Here is a 19,060-nt window from a genome sequence, read left to right on the forward strand (position 1 = left end):
TGAGGATGTCTTTCACAGCTATCCGTGGGAAAGACCAGGGTTGGATTGATATCTACTCACTACACTTAGTGCAAAATCCACGTCAGGACGTGTAGATATCATCCCATACATGATGCTACCAATCGCAGATGCCTAAGAAATGCTTGTCATTGCCGCTATCTCTGCATCAGTCTTGGGAGACATAGACTTGGAGAGGGACACGCCATGACACATTGGTAGATGTCCTCTCTTGGACTCATCCATCGAGAACCGCTTCACGATGGTATCAATGTATGTGGACTGGGTGAGACCAAGCAATCTTTTCGATCTATCTCTATAGATCTGTATTCCCAATTCAAAAGATTTTTCACCCAAGTCCTGCATCGAGAACTTACTCGCTAACCATATTTTAGTTGATTGCAACATTCCTACATCATTTTCAATGAGTAGAATGTCATCAACATACAACACCAGGAATGTCATAGCACTCCCACTGACCTTCTTATACACACAGGGTTCCTCAGGATTCTTAGTAAAACCAAACTCTTTGATTGTACTATCGAATCTAAGGTTCCAACTCCTAGATGCCTGCTTTAGACCATAAATAGATCTTTGAAGTTTGCATACCATATGCTCACTTCCAATAGATGTAAACCCTTCAGGTTGAGACACGTAAATCTCTTCCTTAATATCCCCATTAAGAAAGGCTGTCTTGACATCCATCTGCCATATCTCATAGTCATACCATGCAGCTATGGCTAGCAAAATCCTTATGAACTTGAACATTACAACTGGAGAAAAGGTTTCCTCAAAGTCAACTCCTTGTTTTTGAGTATATCCTTTTGCAACCAATCGCGCCTTGAAGGTCAATACTTTCCCAACAACCCCAAGTTTCCTCTTGTAAATCCATTTACACCCTATGGGAACAATTCCCTCAGGTCGATCCACGAGATTCCACACTTGGTTCGAATGCATGGAATTCATCTCAGATTCCATTGCTTCAAGCCACTTGGATGAATCGGCATCAATAACGCTTCCTTGAAGGTCCTTGGATCACATCCATGGTTAGGCTCATCATGGCCCTCTTCAAGAAGCAGACCATACCTCATAGGTGGTCTCGAGACTCTCTCGGATCTTCTAGGAGCTTGTATCTCCTCTCTTGGCTCTTCGGGTGTGGGTTCTATAATTGTGGGTGTCTCTCGAACCTCTTCGAGTTCTATCATCTCCCTTTTTCTATCCAATAGAAATTCCTTTTCCAAAAATGTTGCATTCCTAGAAACAAACACCTTTGTTTCTTGGGGATGATAGAAATTATATCCAACTGAATTCCTTGGATATCCCACAAAGTAACATAAAATGGATCGACTATCCAATTTATCTCCCACTACCTGCTTCACATAAGCAGGGCACCCCCATATTCTAAGATAAGAATATTTGGGAGGCTTACCCATCCATATCTCATATGGTGTCTGCCTTTGAATGGACATTTAGTGGAATATCTTTCAATTTTAAGTTATAGAGATCGTTTTCAAGTTCACCAGTACCAATCAAAAATTCATTCTTGTAAATATTGCAAACACCTTTGCTAAATAAACAAGAATATCCATTTTTATCAGCATAGAAATGGTAACAATATTTTTCACAAAATTAGGTAAAAACAAAACATCTCATAAAATTAACTTAAAACTATTGTTCAACAATAAGTAAACATCTTCAACAGCCTTGGCAGCAACTCTTGCTCCATTGCCCATCCTCAAGAAGGTCACACCTTCCCTAAGCTTCCTACTTCTTCCCATCACCTGTAACTCATTACAGATATGTGAGCCACAACCGGTATCTAATACCCAAGAAGTAGAGTTAATTGAAATGTTTACTTCAATTTAGAACATACCGTTTTCAGAACTCTTCTGGGCAAGATATTCCCTGCAGTTACGCCTCCAATGTCCAGGCTTCTTGCAGTGATGACATACATCAGCAGTCTTGTCAGCCTTAACTGGTGTGGCTGCCTCAACGGGATTCGGAGATTGCCTCAACAAGGGCACGTTCTTCTTGGGATGTTGGAAAGAACGCTTCTTTCTCTTCCCACGTGGATCAATCTTCGTACCAGATGAAGAACCCACATAAAGAACCAGCTTCTCTTTCTCGATAGTGGACTCAAAGGTCACAAGCATGTTCACGAACTCCTCAAGGGTCGGTTCTATCTTGTTCATGTTGAAGTTCACCACAAAAGGATCAAATGAGCTAGGCAGCGATAACAGCAACACGTCGGTGGTCAACTCCGAAGGCAACATCAGATCCATGCCAACGAGCTTGTCCACGAGCCCAATCAACTTCAGGCCATGCTCACGGACCGAGGCCCCATCTCGCATGCGCAAAATGATCAGCTCCTTGACGGTAGCATGCCTAAGAGGCCGTGTTTGCTCACCAAACAGCTCCTTGAGATGCAAATGAATGTCAGCAGCATTCTTTGTATCCTCAAAACGCCTCTGCAGCTCATCATTCATAGAAGCCTGCATATAACACATGGCTTTCAAGTCATGGTCTCCTTGTAAGTCTGCAATTCCTCAGGAGTGCAGTTAGTCGGAGCCTCAATAGGGGGCGACTTAGTCAGTGTATATGCTATCCTTTTCGAATTCAAGACAATTTTTGGGTTTCTTAGCCAAGTGAGGTAATTAGGTCCGGTTAATACGTGTTTGTCGAGTATTGTAGATAGCGGATTGCGAATCGAAGACATTGTCAAAAATTGTACTGAAAAGTATAACAGATAAATGTTACTAACTATTTTAAAATATTTAGTAAGATATAAAGTATGGACTTTTACTTTATAAATTTTTATTCCCACTGTTTTGACATCTTTCACTACCCTCTAGTGAAAACGGAAAACTCCTTTCCTCAGTAGGTACGCAAGGTCCAATTAGCGAATCATGATCCCGAATAATATCAGCCAATCACAATTCCTAAAAGGTAGTTTCCAATTGCATCACAATGCAACCCTCTACGTAAACTTTTGTCTCACGTTTGATTAGGACCCAATAATATGACGTCGTTCATCTTCACGTGTCAAGCCTTACCCATCGATGTTGAACCTTAATGGACGGTCGCCATGAGTTCCCCCAATAATATGAGCCGAAATCTTGGGAGTTCCACGTAGTTCACATCACCATGTCAATGGATGTCACAGCTTTCCGGCACCCAGGGCCCCCCCAAATAATATGAGCCGAGCCCCGAGTACGGGTAGCGTTCATCATGCACCATTGTCGATGGAAGACATGGAAATTATAAACAAATTTATAATTCCCCTTTTCGGGCTTGATATTAATTTTGAATCTTATTCAAAATCATGGTTTTTTAATTTTGAAAGATCTCATCATTAATTTTATTTAAAAACTCGCCATGTTTGATCGTATGTTTGCCGGATTCATGCAACTTTGTTATTATCATAATAATAACGCACATACTCATTATTTATAACATATCATGCATATATTATAAACAGTAAACAAACAAGGATGATCAATCGCCCCAATACTAATGGCCCGTGTGAGCTAAACACGGGCCTAGGTCCAATCCTAGGGTAATGCAAGGGATGCAAATGCAACTGTTACATTAGCTTCCAATATTTACATGTCTTCGATCTTCATAATCATCATGGCCACCATCTTCCAATCTTGATAATCCACTATACTAATATTTACAAATAAATATCCATGGCAAATAGGGATACATCTCATGGGGTAGGAACGGGCCATAAACCAAGCCCACTTTAAATTTGATAATTATTACAATCATTCAACACAAAATATCCTAGCATACACCTAGCAAATTGGGCTTGGGCTTTTGATCATCCTTCATGCATAATATCACATATCATACACCATCAATTAATTATCACAATAATTAATTGATCCAATATTATATATTTTGAACCAATCACAAACCGCCACGATTATAAACTAAATTAACAAAGTATACAAACACATTTGTCTACTTTCCAATTAATTTATTTATAACCGAATTTTTTGTAAATCACCATTTACTATAAATAACTAAAGTCCAACTTCAATTATTTATTTTATGAGAAAATATTTGCAACTTTTGTAAATTTAAACTTAAGGGCCCAAAAAATCATTTTTCACCAAAAACATTTGGCCCATTTAAATTTCATAAATATGTTAGCCATCCAATGGCCCAACAACTCAAGGCCCATGACACTTTATTATTTCAAAACACCTTTTGAAAACCCTAGTCATCATCACCGTCGCCGGAGCTCCGTCGCCGGATTCCGGCCAACTTACCAAAAAAAAATTTTTTTTATTTAAAATCAAGGGCTGTTCGGGCAGCCCAAGGGGCTGCCCTTGCTGCCCGTTTCGGACAGCCCCTCGGGCAGCCCAAGCTGCCCGAAATGGGCAGCATGTCGCCCCAAATCCGGCCTTGAATCGTTGCAACAAATCATCTCATGCGGTTAGAAATTGACCTCAATATAATATCATGTAAATGCTACACAAAATAGTATCCATAGCTCTTGATACCACTTGAAAGGGGATCGGTTTTAGGTGTTCTAATGCGCAACGGAAGTTTCAAAATTTGTTTTTCAAGATGAAAAATTCGAACACCACATACTAGATGTGTAGCAAATACAAAAACACCAAAATATGACATTCATAGGGTGTTTAGAAATCATACCTATCAATCTCTTGAGGTTGATGATGGCTCCAACTAAGGTGTAAACACCTTAGCTCTTGAAAGGATGACAAATCTTCAAGCTTCCCTTTGAGCCCACCTTGCTCAAATATTAAGCCCACCACCAACTAGCTAGAACAACTCTAATTTTGCACTAGAAAAATGAGAGCATTTTGGTAGAACCCGAAAAATCAGATTACGTATAAGCCATGCATAATTGCTATATTTAAATAAAAAATGAATTTTTATGAAAATATGAAGTGTTTTATTTATTTTAAAAGAAGATATTTAGTTTATCTTTTCAGGATAAATACGCGAGGCTGGACCGGAGTTTGGAGATTAGAAATAAGATTAATGATAAGATAAATATTCCTAAATTTAATTTAATTCAAGGAATAATTTAATTTAAAGAAATAGAATGTATTAGGATTTATTAAAATTAGTTGGAATCAAGTTAGTAAATAAATTCTTTTAGGTTCAATATTTAATTAAATCTTAAAATAAAATGTGTAAACAAATGTGGATAAAGTAATCTAGATATAATATAGTCAAGAAATTTAACATAGCATTTAAATACTTAAATTTTTAAATCATGCAATGTAATGCAAGAATTTATTCTAAATAATGTGTTAATTCACTCAAATATATAATTGGTGTATTAAACCCTAAACATTTAAATACAAGAATTAATCAAGGTCATACCGTGCAAAATGGTGGATGAATTTCGGTCCATGCCTAAACAAATTCAAAATGTTAGTAACACCCCATTTAAGCTATTCCTAATTACACTTCATGGTGTAATGATTTACCCTCTTAATTCACCAAGTAATAGTAATTCAAATATTATAGCACATCACATTTATCCTCAACTTACTACCTCGCATATCAACGTGTGTATGCAACAAAAATGAGGGAAAAGAATCGGCTAGCAAGGAATAAGAAAACATTTCAAACCATTCGACTTCTTGAATTGTAACCTCCATCTTAATGCACTTCAATACCCATTTATCACACCTTGAACCTTCATCTTCATTATCTACATTTCCTACACACCCTTACCTTCGAAATCAGCAGAGAACCAACAGCTTAGAACCGAGACTCAGCAGCAATAAAACAAGAGAAGAAGAGACATTTCAAATTCCTTCAACCCTTGACTTGTAACCCCCAACTTAATGGATATTAAGACTCCTTTATCACCTCCTATAATACTCAGCTCTATTGTCTAGCAATCACACACCATTACATTCGAAAATATCAGAAAAACAATAGCTTAGAATCGTGACAGAACAGAAGTAGGAAAGAAAAGAAGATCCAACTCCGACTCCGTAGCGTCGTATTCGTCGTATTGATTTGTTTTTGTCAAAACAAATTCCAGGCATGTATATATTGTTTCTTGAATCTTCAATCAAGTCCTATAGATAATTTTAAAGCATTACATGTTCATGATTCAAGCAACAACTCGAAATTTTTGCAGCAAGTTTCAGAAAAATTCTGTACAGCCTTCTCGGACCTTTGTGTTCATCTTTATGGTTGAGTTGTTTTTGCTGAATCCAGGCGATTGTTTCGGTTCCAGGCTATAAAGGCTGCATATAGGCATGCTTCAGAGGGTGCTAGGGGCTTTATAGTCCATTTGTTTAAGTCCATACACTCAATCAATATAAAGATTTGACAGCAAAAATCCCATTAAGTAACAGATTGTGTCAAAATTTTGTCATTTGGTTGTTTGGGATGAGAGTTCGAATCATGGCTGTCCTATGGACTGTAGCCATGGTTAGAACCCTCCCTTAGCATGTCTAGGACGTGACCAAGGTGTCTGTTCCAAGCTTGGTTCATGGATCCATCAGAATTTCACAACAACAACTCAAGTGCATTTCGGTTCTTCATATTTCTGTGTGAGTGAGTTTCGGGTTTCTAGTGTTTGTACGGATGATGGTTGGCTCCTAGCCCGTAGCCATGGTTCATACAACACTCCATCATGTCTAGATCGAGCCATGGTTGATCAAATGGCAAATGGATCGACCCAAGACAGTAAAACAAGTCAAAACATCACAGTACAAAATTTTGTGCTCTCGGCTGGTATGATGTTCTTGTTCTAGGCGGTTGCTTGGGTTTTGGTTGGCTTCTAGCCCTTAGCCATGGTCCAAGCCATGCCTTAGGATGTTGGTAAGAGTCCTTGGGCGGTGGTTCAAGCCATTGGTCATTAAACTTCAGAGTTTACACCACAAACACACAAGTTGCTACTGCTGTAATTTGACAGCAACCTGCAGTTCGGTTTCGGTGCTTGTTTGAGTTCTTGGTTGGCTTTTAGCCCATGGCCTTGGACTGGACAGTACCTCAATGAGTTAGGAAAGTCATGGTTTTGGCCGCTTGTGATTTGGTCTAGTTTAGAGGTCGTACGAGAATTTACGGTGAAAGGTGCCAAAATGACTCTCGAAAGAGTGTTTTATGTTTTTGTGTTCCATTCACCTATTTTAGTGTTTTACAGTCCTCGTGCATATTTTTCAGTATGTTTGGGGTATTTTTAATCATCATTAAACGTCGGTTTAATGTTGGTTCGGGTTGGTACGATACCATGATTAAAAATCAAGTGGTTGGTCCTAATAGTCTCTTTTTTGGTTCTATTGTTGAGTTTTGGTTCTATTGTCAAGTTTAAGTCAAGATAATATTATTTGCATGTGTCACATATTAGAATTAAGTCGCAGCAAGCTTGGGAGCGATCCAACTCATCCGGTAAAAATAAGGTTATAATTATATTACGTGCATAAAAATATAAAATGTTTATTTTGAGATATATGCTATATGTCTTGTGGCCACCTTACGTTTATGGGTTTGGAAGTCGGTAGGCGCAACCGAGGACCTCTCTGCCCGGTGACTTACGACCAGTTTATGATTATGTATGGGTACGGACATCCAGTCCAAGGGCTGTGATTGATCTCTACCGCCCAGTATACTGTTGTTTAGTCTGGTCAGGCGCTCACGTTATGTTATGGGCCACTTGCTTAGAAACATTATCTCTACCGGAAAATTATGATATGGTATGACAGAGCTCTATTGAGCAAAGCTTTTACGTTTGATTTTCAGATATGCACTTAGTTATAATTATTCATGATACGATTTTCACCATGCGCTTTACGATACCATATTTTTACGTTGCATGGGATTTTATGATATATTTACTTGTTATTCACGATATATACATGTTGAGTCTTTAGACTCATTAGACTTGATTGTTGTAGGTACTGATGAGGTCGAGGCCGAGGGCGGAGACTAGTGAGTTGGCTTGGGACAGCAGTTGTAAACCCGAAGACCTCATGATTTAATTTATGCACCTTTTATTATTCAAACTCAGTTTTAATACATTGGATTATTTTTAAGTTGATGTTTACGTTGGATTATTTTTAAATTGTTGGTTGAAAACAATATTTGCTTCCGCTAGTTAATTTAAAGTTAAAAATTATTTACATGTTTATTTTATAAATGAGACAAGATAATTATTTATTTAGAAAATTTTTAATAATTCCGCTAAAATATGAATACGAAATACGGGCCTTTACAGTTGGTATCAGAGCCTATGATCTTGTAAAGGGTTGTACTACTACTGCTCTCGAGAAGCTCACGAAGTCACGTCTTCGGTCTGTAAGTTTTACGTTTACGCATTTCATTTAAAGCATGAAATATTTTTACATCATGATTGCATGAAATATCTTATGTCAAGATTACGATTATGCAGTATTTATTTAAATTTAAAAAAAATAGTGGAATTATGCATGTTGGTTACGTATGGGTTATAATTATGGAACATCATGCCTCCTAGACGCATTATTGATCGCACGGGAGGTGATGAGCATAGTCAGGAGAACGAGGAGAGAGATTTACCACCACCCCCTCCACAAGACATGAATGCCCAGATGAGCTGGGATGACTTAGTTCTTCGCACAGTTTGCGGGGAACAATGCAGTGGTAGCCAGACAGACGGGGCCGGAGGCTATCTATGAGCGGTTCATGAAGATGCGACCGAAGAAATTCTTAGGGACGTCCGATCCTATGGCTGCCGAGGGCTGGATTAAGTCCCTCGAGGTTATATTCCAGTTTATGGGGCTTGAAGATGGAGATAGGGTTCGATGTACGACCTATCTGTTCAGAGGTGACGCTCGCCTATGGTGGGAAGGAGCATCAGTGGCTTTGGATTTGACTAATTTAAGCTGGGCGCGCATTACAGAGGTATTCTACTATAAATATTTTACTGAAGAGGTGCGTTCGAGATTGAGCACGGAGTTCATGACCCTGAGGCAGGGAGACTTGACTATTACGGAGTTCATCCGTAAGTTCTAGAGGGGATGTCACTTTGTACCCCTAATTGCTAATGATGCTGGAGCCCAATTGAGGCATTTTCTAAATGGTCTGCAGCCGATCTTACGCCGTGATGTTAGGGTGGCTGGCCCTACTACCTACGATGTTGCTGTTTCCAGAGCGCTAGCGGCAGAGCAAGACCAGAATGATATTGAGCGCGATCGCCAGGGTAAACGACCATTTCAGGCACCACACCGTCCTCCTCATCAGCAGCATCAGAATATGAGACCTTTCCACGGTCCACCCAAGAACAGAGGGCCGCAGCAGCAACAGCAGGGACGAACAGTCCCGAGGACAGTGGAGTATTCAGTCTGTGCCAAGTGCTCACGTCGTCATGCTGGGACTTGTATGTATGGTTCGGGAAAGTGTTACAAATGTGGTAGTACTGACCACATATTGAAGAATTGCCCTCAGAAGAATCCGCCTATACAAGGCAGAGTTTTTGCTCTACATGCTGCGGAGACTAATCCGGAGACGATGCTCATGACGGGTATCCTAAATCCTTAAGTTGTATTTGAAGTTTAATGTTTTGGGTTAAGATTTCGAACTTAGAATTTATGATAGGATTGCATGTTCTAATCAGTGTTAGCTACGGGAATTTAGGTTAGAAGAACTTTGACCTTTGCATGTCTATAAGAATAGTTCTTGTAAAACTATTGGGTTTAGCATAATATTCCAATCTTTCAGGGAGAATTTTTATAGCCGGTTCAGCTACGAAAGCCTTGATAGATTCAGGGGCTACTCATTCGTTCATTTCAGAAACCTTTGCAAATTCTCTCAAGATCAAATCAATTGGGCTAGACATAGCGTATTCAGTAGCATTGCCTTCTGGAGAGGAGATGACAGCTACTAATGTGATCCGAGATATAGACCTTGAACTTCATGGTAATCTTGTGTATGCGGATCTGATCGTTCTGCCGATGCCGGAATTTGATATAATTCTGGGGATGGACTGGCTATTGAAGAACCGAGTTTTGATTGACTTCCAACAGAGATCTGTTCTAGTCCGACCGCCTGGGATGGAACCATTCTTATTCGAGCCAGACAGGTATTTTAATTTATCGCGTATGATATCTTGTATCCAGGCTAGGAAGCTCATTCATCGAGGGTGCCGAGCATTTTTAGCTACTCTTGTATCTGTTCCCGAGAAGCCCAAACAGTCAGCATCCGATGTTCCTATTGTCCGGGACATTCTAGACGTTTTTCCTGATGACGTCTCTGGTTTACCACCGGTGCGAGAGGTGGAATTTTCTATTGAGCTTATGCCAGGTACCACACCGATATCGAAAGCACCATACCGATTAGCACCGACAGAGATGGCAGAACTCAAGAAACAGATTCAGGAACTTCTTGACAAGGAGTTCATTAGCCCGAGTGATGTGATCATGGTAGCGTTGCAGGGACTTATGATCAATCAAGGAGGGCTCACGGGCAAGGAGAAAAGTGCCGAAAGGTTCGTGATGCATGGGAGTATGTTTGGAGATCAAAAGAACCTTATGCAAGCATCATTTTTGTCGACCGAGGCTACACGGACGTGTACACGAACCTGCACACGAGGTCCGTGTCCTTTACAGCCGAGGATGATGAATTCCAGAGTCTACACGGACCCATACACGGACCTGCACACGGGGTCCGTGTCCTATACACTTGAGGAAGAGAAATCCCGAGCCTACACGGACCCTGATCCGAAGCCATACACGGAGTCCGTGTCCTTTGTTTGCTGGAGAATATTTTTGGCCGAGTGTACACGGACTCGTACCCAGAGGCCTATACGGGGTCCGTGTCCTATGATTAGCTGCGAATATTTGCGAAGATTTGATGCAGATTTTGTTACCTAGTTATCTTTTTGTTATCTTTGGATTTGGTATCAATATATAGACGAATTTTATCATTGTAGAAAAAAACTTTTGTTCATTATTGATTGAGTTTATAAAACTTTTCTTTGAGAATTCTCTCAAAAACAAGCTTAAGTTTCGTTATAAATTTTGCGTTGTATCAAATCAAACTTATCAAAAGATTTATCTTTTGTGGCGTTTGTCAATCGAATATCACGAGGGTTTCCACGGACGGGTTCTTTGGAGGTTCTCTTGTACGAGATTGTTTCTATCGTTGATTAATTGTTGCTAGACCGCGTGATCTAGAGGCGATTATCACACCTATCAATTTCTTGTTTCAAAGATCGGGACAAATCAAAGATCTCGTGGGCGGGATCGCATCAGGTGGTATCAGAGCTTTTGGATTTTGATTCAAGTAAGCGTATCCATTCAATTCTTCGTAGGATTTTCAATACCGATTTTCGTGTAGCGATTTCTACGGATTGGTTGAATTCAAAAAAAAAAAATCGCGAATTACTGTTCATTCGCCGGAATTACTGTTCATCAGAAGTACTGTTCATATCCGAAATTACTGTTCATCGCCAGATTTACTGTTCACGACACTATTCATTCGCCGACTTACTGTTCATCGATTCTGATTTACTATTCATCTTATCGGCGTTACTGTTCACGACTTAAGTTACTGTTCACGTTACTGTTCATTGCCGGATTTACTGTAAAGTACTGTTCACCCGGAAAAAAAAAGAAAAGAAATATATATATATATATATATTTGACTCGGGTGTTTGTTGGAATTTTAGCGCTTATATTTCAGCGTTAAGTTTGTCCTCTTCATTTAGTCGCATTCTAGTCAATTTCCAGAGTTGCTTGTTCTTGTGTGGTCTAAGTGAGTCGAATTTCAAGCGTCACAGGATTGATCTCATAAGTTTAATACGTGGAAGCCACGAGACTTAAGCGCCCCCTTGAGAATTCTCACTTGAGTGAACATATTTGAGTGGAGTGAATTTTCATTGGAGTGATTTGTGAGGTTTTGTGGTGAGGGAAAAAGACGAGTGCGAGTGAATTTTCATTGGAGTGACTAGTGAGAATTTGTGGTGAGAAAGTTTATTTATTTTATTGTTTTATACTAACCTTTTCTTGCAGGTATAATGGTTGACGATCTTCAATTTCAAACAATGTTAAGTGGGATTGATAGAATATGGGGGAAGGAGCTTAAGCCTTTACATGAAAGGTTGGATATGCTTGAGGGTAGTGTTAATGAGAAGAGACGAGGTAGTAGATTTGGTGGGGATAGAGCATTGCATTTGGATCGTGATGATAGGAGGTGCAAATCGAGTGGTAAGCAGGGAATTGACTCGTGGAAGGAGTTCTTGACATCCGCACGAAGGTCGAGTGGAGAGAAGAATGTCATAACTAGACCGAAGTTTGTTTTGAAGCATGAATATCAAGGTACATTTAAAACTCAAATTCTCGTACTTGTGATATTATATGTTGTTGGTGTTTAGAAGTTGGGCATGATATCACCCAATGTCCACGTGAGGAGGTGACGGTAGTAAAATCGCCAGTTGAGCTTAAATCTCAAATGGAGGTTGAGGTTGTGGTTGATAAAGTTGTTGATGACATTATTCCACTAGTTGGTGAGTTGAATGTTGTTGAACCTAAAGTGGAGGTTGAGAGAATTTAGGAGGTTGGTACCCCACTGATTTCTGACTTGAGCATAGAATGTTGTGCTGTGGAGGGTGAATCCTTAGATGGTGGATTTGCTTCTAATGTGTGCGCTATGGAGGAGAAAGAAGAAAGTAGTAATAATTTGTTGCACGCATGTTATTATTCATCATATACCTTTATTGATCCATCTATTTCAGTTGTAATTACTGATGATCAACTGCAATTTAATTGTGAGAGTGAAAAAGAATTTAAAATAGCCGAAAGAATGAGTGATCAAAAAAGTGAGATGGCCATAGAAAGAAAAGAAAAAAAAAAAGAGGCCAAAGAAAAAGAAAAAGAAAAAGAAAAGAAAAATAATTTTAAGGCCCAAAAGAGTGAAAAGAGTGAGGATGAGAGTTGTTTACTTTTGTATAATCCCCTTAAAGTACCTTTGTACAAAGTGGTTTATTATTCTTGTGATGATATAGCCGGTTCAATCCCGAGCATTGTTATTTCTCATTTGCAGGGTTATGATGAAGTTGTGATGAGGAGACGAGCAAATGTGGAAGGTGAAAATGCAATGAGATGATCCATTTGGCGTTGAGAGCAATCACCGTGAGGTAAGCATAGTTGCCAACGCAACAAGCTTGAGGTATGATTCTAGTCCTTATCTTAGTTCATTGTTGTGTTGTGCTCAAGAATTTGGGGTGAGTATTGAAAGTGTGATGTCCAAATGGTCTAACGATGAGATGACGATTTTGTCAGGGAGTCACAGCGTTGAGGATGGTGATATAATGCATGAATTAAATTCAAATGTTAGTTATTTTGAGTGTTCAAAGATTGTCAAATTGATGAGGTTTTGGCATGTCAATGACTTGAGTGCATTAGAATTAAATTCTTGTGTTGTGTTAAATGATTACATGGATAGTACATCTGATGTGTTCTATGTGCATGATTCATATTTGTTTGATGATGGCGTTGAAAAGAGCATGAATGAATATCAGAATTTTTATGTGCATAATGAGTACAATTTTAAGGAGAATCAATTCTTCATTCTATATTCATTGCATGAGTTACGTACTAGTGATGCATATAGTGGTGTTTTTATCTTTGATAAAATGAATGATTTTATGTGTTGGTTGCACATGAAACGACATGTTGAGTGTGATTGGGGTACATGCATTGTATACAGGAGAATGACATGTCGAGTGTATTCATATTTCAGACATCAGTTATATCTTATTCCTAGTGAACTATGGTCGTACACGTGTGTGGATATTATTTTTGTGTTGACTAGGTCTAAGAAGGGGAGAAATATGATTTTTGTGATACTTAATGATATCTTGTTGTTATTATTTGGTGTCATTTGTTACTTGATATGTGGAAAAGTTGATGAGTTTATAGAAAAGACAATGGTGATGTTGGAAAATCCAGTGTTGATGGAGCGAGCAAGCGATAGCACCTACAAACTTGAGTTTAAAGGTAAGCATATTAGTCATACAATTCTTGTTATTACTAACTTGCTTCGTTTTTGTGTAGGTATCAAAGATTTGAGGACAAATCCTTTTCAAGAAGGGGAGGATGATGCCATCATGGTAGCGTTGCAAGGACTTATGATCAATCAAGGAGGGCTCACGGGCAAGGAGAAAAGTGCCGAAAGGTTCGTGATGCATGGGAGTATGTTTGGAGATCAAAAGAACCTTATGCAAGCATCATTTTTGTCGACCGAGGCTATATGAACCTGCACACGGGGTACGTGTCCTTTACAGCCGAGGATGAAGAATTCCAGAGTCTACACGGACCCATGCACGGACCTGCACACGGGGTCCGTGTCCTATACACTTGAGGAAGAGAAATCCCGAGCCTACACGGACCCTGATCCGGACCCATACACGGGGTCCGTGTCCTTTGTTTGCTGGAGAATATTTTTGGCCGAGTGTACACGGACCCGTACCCGGAGGCCTATACAGGGTCCGTGTCCTATGATTAGCTGTGAATATTTGCGAAGATTTGATGCAGATTTTGTTACCTAGTTATCTTTTTGTTATCTTTGTATTTGGTATCAATATATAGACGAATTTTATCATTGTAGAAAAAAACTTTTGTTCATTATTGATTGAGTTTATAAAACTTTTCTTTGAGAATTCTCTCAAAAACAAGCTTAAGTTTCGTTATAACTTTTGCGTTGTATCAAATCAAACTTATCAAAAGATTTATCTTTTGTGGCGTTTGTCAATCGAATATCACGAGGGTTGCCAAGGACGGGTTCTTTGGAGGTTCTCTTGTACGAGATTGTTTCTATCGTTGATTAATTGTTGCTAGACCGCGTGATCTAGAGGCAATTATCACACCTATCAATTACTTGTTTCAAAGATCGGGACAAATCAAAGATCTCGTGGGTGGGATCGCATCACCGAGCTTTTCGCCATGGGGCGCACCGGTTTTGTTTGTGAAAAAAAAGGATGGCTCGATGAGGCTCTGCATTGATTACCGGGAGTTGAACAGAGTTACAGTGAAGAACAAATACCCACTCCTGAGGATTGAAGATTTATTTGATCAGTTGCATGGAGCTTCCGTATTCTCCAAGATTGATTTGCGTTCTGGTTATCATCAGCTGAGAGTGAAATACGCTGATGTTCTCAAGATTGCTTTTAGGACTCGGTATGGCCACTTCGAGTTTCTTGTGATGCCATTCGGTTTGACGAATGCGCCAGCGATTTTCATGGATCTCATGAATCGTGTATTTCAGCCATATCTTGATCAGTACGTGATAGTATTCATAGATGATATTCTCATCTACTCAAAGAATCAAGAGGATCACAAGCCAACATCTAACCACAGTACTGCAGATTTTACAAAAGCATAAGCTATTCGCGAAGTTCAGCAAATGCATGTTCTGGCTAGAGAAAGTGGCGTTCTTAGGCCACGTCGTTTCTAGCAGTGGTATTGAGGTAGACCCGGAGAAAGTTGCAGCAGTCAGAGATAGGGTTGTGCCGCAAAATGTATCAGAGATCCGGAGTTTCCTTGGGTTAGCAGGATACTATCGGAAGTTTATTCCGGGATTCTCCTCCATTGCAGTTCCACTCACATCATTGACGAAGAAGAAAGTTAAGTATGTGTGGAGCGAGGAATGTCAGAAGAGCTTCGATACATTGAAGCAAGCTCTTATTTCAGCGCCAGTATTGGCCATGCCTTCAGGACCCGGAGATTTTGTTCAGTATACCGATGCTTCGAAACTCGGGTTAGGCGCAGTATTGATGCAGCATGGGAAGGTGATAGCATATGCTTCTCGTCGGTTGAAGACTCATGAGAAGAATTATCCTACCCATGATCTAGAGTTGGTAGCCGTAGTATTTGCATTGAAGATTTGGAGGCATTATTTGTATGGAGAGAAGTGTCAGATCTCCACCGACCACAAAAGTCTCAAATACTTCTTTACACAGAAAGAGTTGAATATGCGGCACAGGCGTTGGTTGGAGCTAGTAAAGGACTACGACTGTGACATTAGCTATCATCCTAGCAAAGCTAATGTAGTTGCAGACGCGTTGAGCAGGAAAGTCGCAGGGATGGCTCATTTGGTGGTTTCGAGACCTCTTCAGTTTGAGGTGCAGAGGTTTGATTTAGAGACATATCCTCGAGGTAGAGTTCCTCGTCTATCTACTTTGACGATCCAGTCTTCTCTCCTAGACCGTATTCGCAGTGGGCAGTTAGCAGACGAGCAGTTAGCTAAGTGGAGACAGAGAGATGAAGCCAAGGGCAGTACCTTGTACACAGTTAGAGACGGTATTGTCAGATATCGAGACAGAATATGGGTTCCTAACAGCGATTCTATTCGAGCAGATATTTTATCTGAGGCCCATATGTCGTCGTACTCTATTCATCCAGGGAGTACGAAGATGTACAAAGATCTGCAGCTATTATATTGGTGGCCAGGAATGAAGAGGGATATCAGACGTTTTGTGTTCGAGTGTCTGACATGTCAACTAGTGAAAGCAGAACATCAGAGACCAGCAGGTTTGCTCAAGCCTCTTCCTATTCCCGAGTGGAAGTGGGAGAATGTCACCATGGACTTCGTTGTCGGTCTGCCGAAGTCAGTCAGAGGGTCGAATGCTATATGGGTGATTGTTGATCGTCTTACGAAATCAGCTCATTTCTTGCCTATTAAGACGACTTTCTCCATGATCCAGTATGCAGAGTTATATATCCGGGAGATCGTTAGACTTAATGGCATTCCCGTTTCTATAGTGTCTGACAGAGATCCTAGATTCACTTCATCGTTTTGGAAGAGTCTGCATTCAGCCATGGGTACGAAGTTGTTGTTTAGCACAGCTTTTCACCCACAGACAGATGGTCAGTCTGAGAGAGTTATCCAGATATTGGAGGATCTTCTTCGTGCATGTGTTCTTGATTTCTCCGGGAGTTGGGAATCAAAATTACCATTGGTGGAGTTTACCTATAACAACAGTTTTCAATCGTCTATAGGTATGGCTCCATATGAAGCACTGTACGGTCGTAAGTGTAGATCGCCTATTCATTGGGATGAAGTAGGGGAGAGAGCAGAATTGGGTCCGGAGATTGTGTAGCAGGCTTCTAATGTAGTAGTCAAGATCCGTGATAGGATGAGTACTGCTCAGAGTAGACAGAAGAGTTATGCGGATCAGAGACGGAGAGATTTAGAGTTCGCTGTTGGTGACCATGTTTTCGTGAAGATAGCACCGATGAAAGGTGTCATACGGTTCGGGAAGAAAGGAAAGCTCAGTCCGAGATTCATTGGACCATTTGAGATCCTCGACAGAGTTGGGACATTAGCTTACCGTGTTGCTCTTCCGCCTAATCTGGCAGGAGTACACAACGTGTTTCATGTCTCCATGTTGAGGAAGTATATGGCGAATCCATCGCATATCTTGAACTTTGAACCGTTGCAGCTCACTCCGAACATGTCTTATGAGGAAAGACCTGCGCAAATCCTAGACAGCCAAGAGAAAAAGCTTCGGAACAAAATGGTCAAGCTAGTGAAAGTCAAATGGCTAAATCATTCGTAGGAGGAAGCTACATGGGAATCTGAGCCAGAGATAAGGAGTCGTTATCTCGAGTTATTCGGTAAGTTTTAATTTCGGGGACGAAATTCCTGTAAGGAGGGTAGAGTTGTAGAACCCGAAAAATCAGATTACATATAAGCCACGCATAATTGCTACTATTTAAATAAAAAATGAATTTTTATGAAAATATGAAGTGTTTTATTTATTTTAAAAGAAGATGTTTAGTTTATCTTTTCAGGATAAATACGCGAGGCTGGACCGGAGTTTGGAGATTAGAAATAAGATTAATGATAAGATAAATATTCCTAAATTTAATTTAATTCAAGGAATAATTTAATTTAAAGAAATAGAATGTATTAGGATTTATTAAAATTAGTTGGAATCAAGTTAGTAAATAAATTCTTTTAGGTTCAATATTTAATTAAAGCTTAAAATAAAATGTGTAAACAAATGTGGATAAAGTAATCTAGATATAATATAGTCAAGAAATTTAACATAGCATTTAAATACTTAAATTTTTAAATCATGCAATGTAATGCAAGAATTTATTCTAAATAATGTGTTAATTCACTCAAATATATAATTGGTGTATTAAACCCTAAACATTTAAATACAAGAATTAATCAAGGTCATACCGTGCAAAATGGTGGATGAATTTCGGTCCATGCCTAAACAAATTCAAAATGTTAGTAACACCCCATTTAAGCTATTCCTAATTACACTTCATGGTGTAATCATTTACCCTCTTAATTCACCAAGTAATAGTAATTCAAATATTATAGCACATCACATTTATCCTCAACTTACTACCTAGCATATCAACGTGTGTATGCAACAAAAATGAGGGAAAAGAATCGGCTAGCAAGGAATAAGAAAACATTTCAAACCATTCGACTTCTTGAATTGTAACCTCCATCTTAATGCACTTCAATACCCATTTATCACACCTTGAACCTTCATCTTCATTATCTACATTTCCTACACACCCTTACCTTCGAAATCAGCAGAGAACCAACAGCTTAGAACCGAGACTCAGCAGCAATAAAACAAGAGAAGAAGAGACATTTCAAATTCCTTCAACCCTTGACTTGTAACCCCCAACTTAATGGATATTAAGACTCCTTTATCACATCCTATAATACTCATCTCTATTGTCTAGCAATCACAAACCATTACATTCAAAAATATCAAAAAAACAATAGCTTAGAATCGTGACAGAACAGCAGCAGAAAAGTAGGAAAGAAAAGAAGATCCAACTCCGACTCCGTAGCGTCGTATTCGTCGTATTGATTTGTTTTTGTCAAAAAAAATTCCAGGCATGTATAAATTGTATCTTGAATCTTCAATCAAGTCCTATAGATAATTTTAAAGCATTACATGTTCATGATTCAAGCAACAACTCGAAATTTTTGCAGCAAGTTTCAGAAAAATTATGTACAGCCTTCTCGGACCTTTGTGTTCATCTTTATGGTTGAGTTGTTTTTGCTGAATCCAGGCGATTGTTTGGTTCTAGGCTATAAAGGCTGCATA

This window comes from Primulina tabacum, chromosome 8 (assembly GCF_025594145.1).
Source record: "Primulina tabacum isolate GXHZ01 chromosome 8, ASM2559414v2, whole genome shotgun sequence".
Classification (NCBI taxonomy): Eukaryota; Viridiplantae; Streptophyta; class Magnoliopsida; order Lamiales; family Gesneriaceae; genus Primulina; species Primulina tabacum.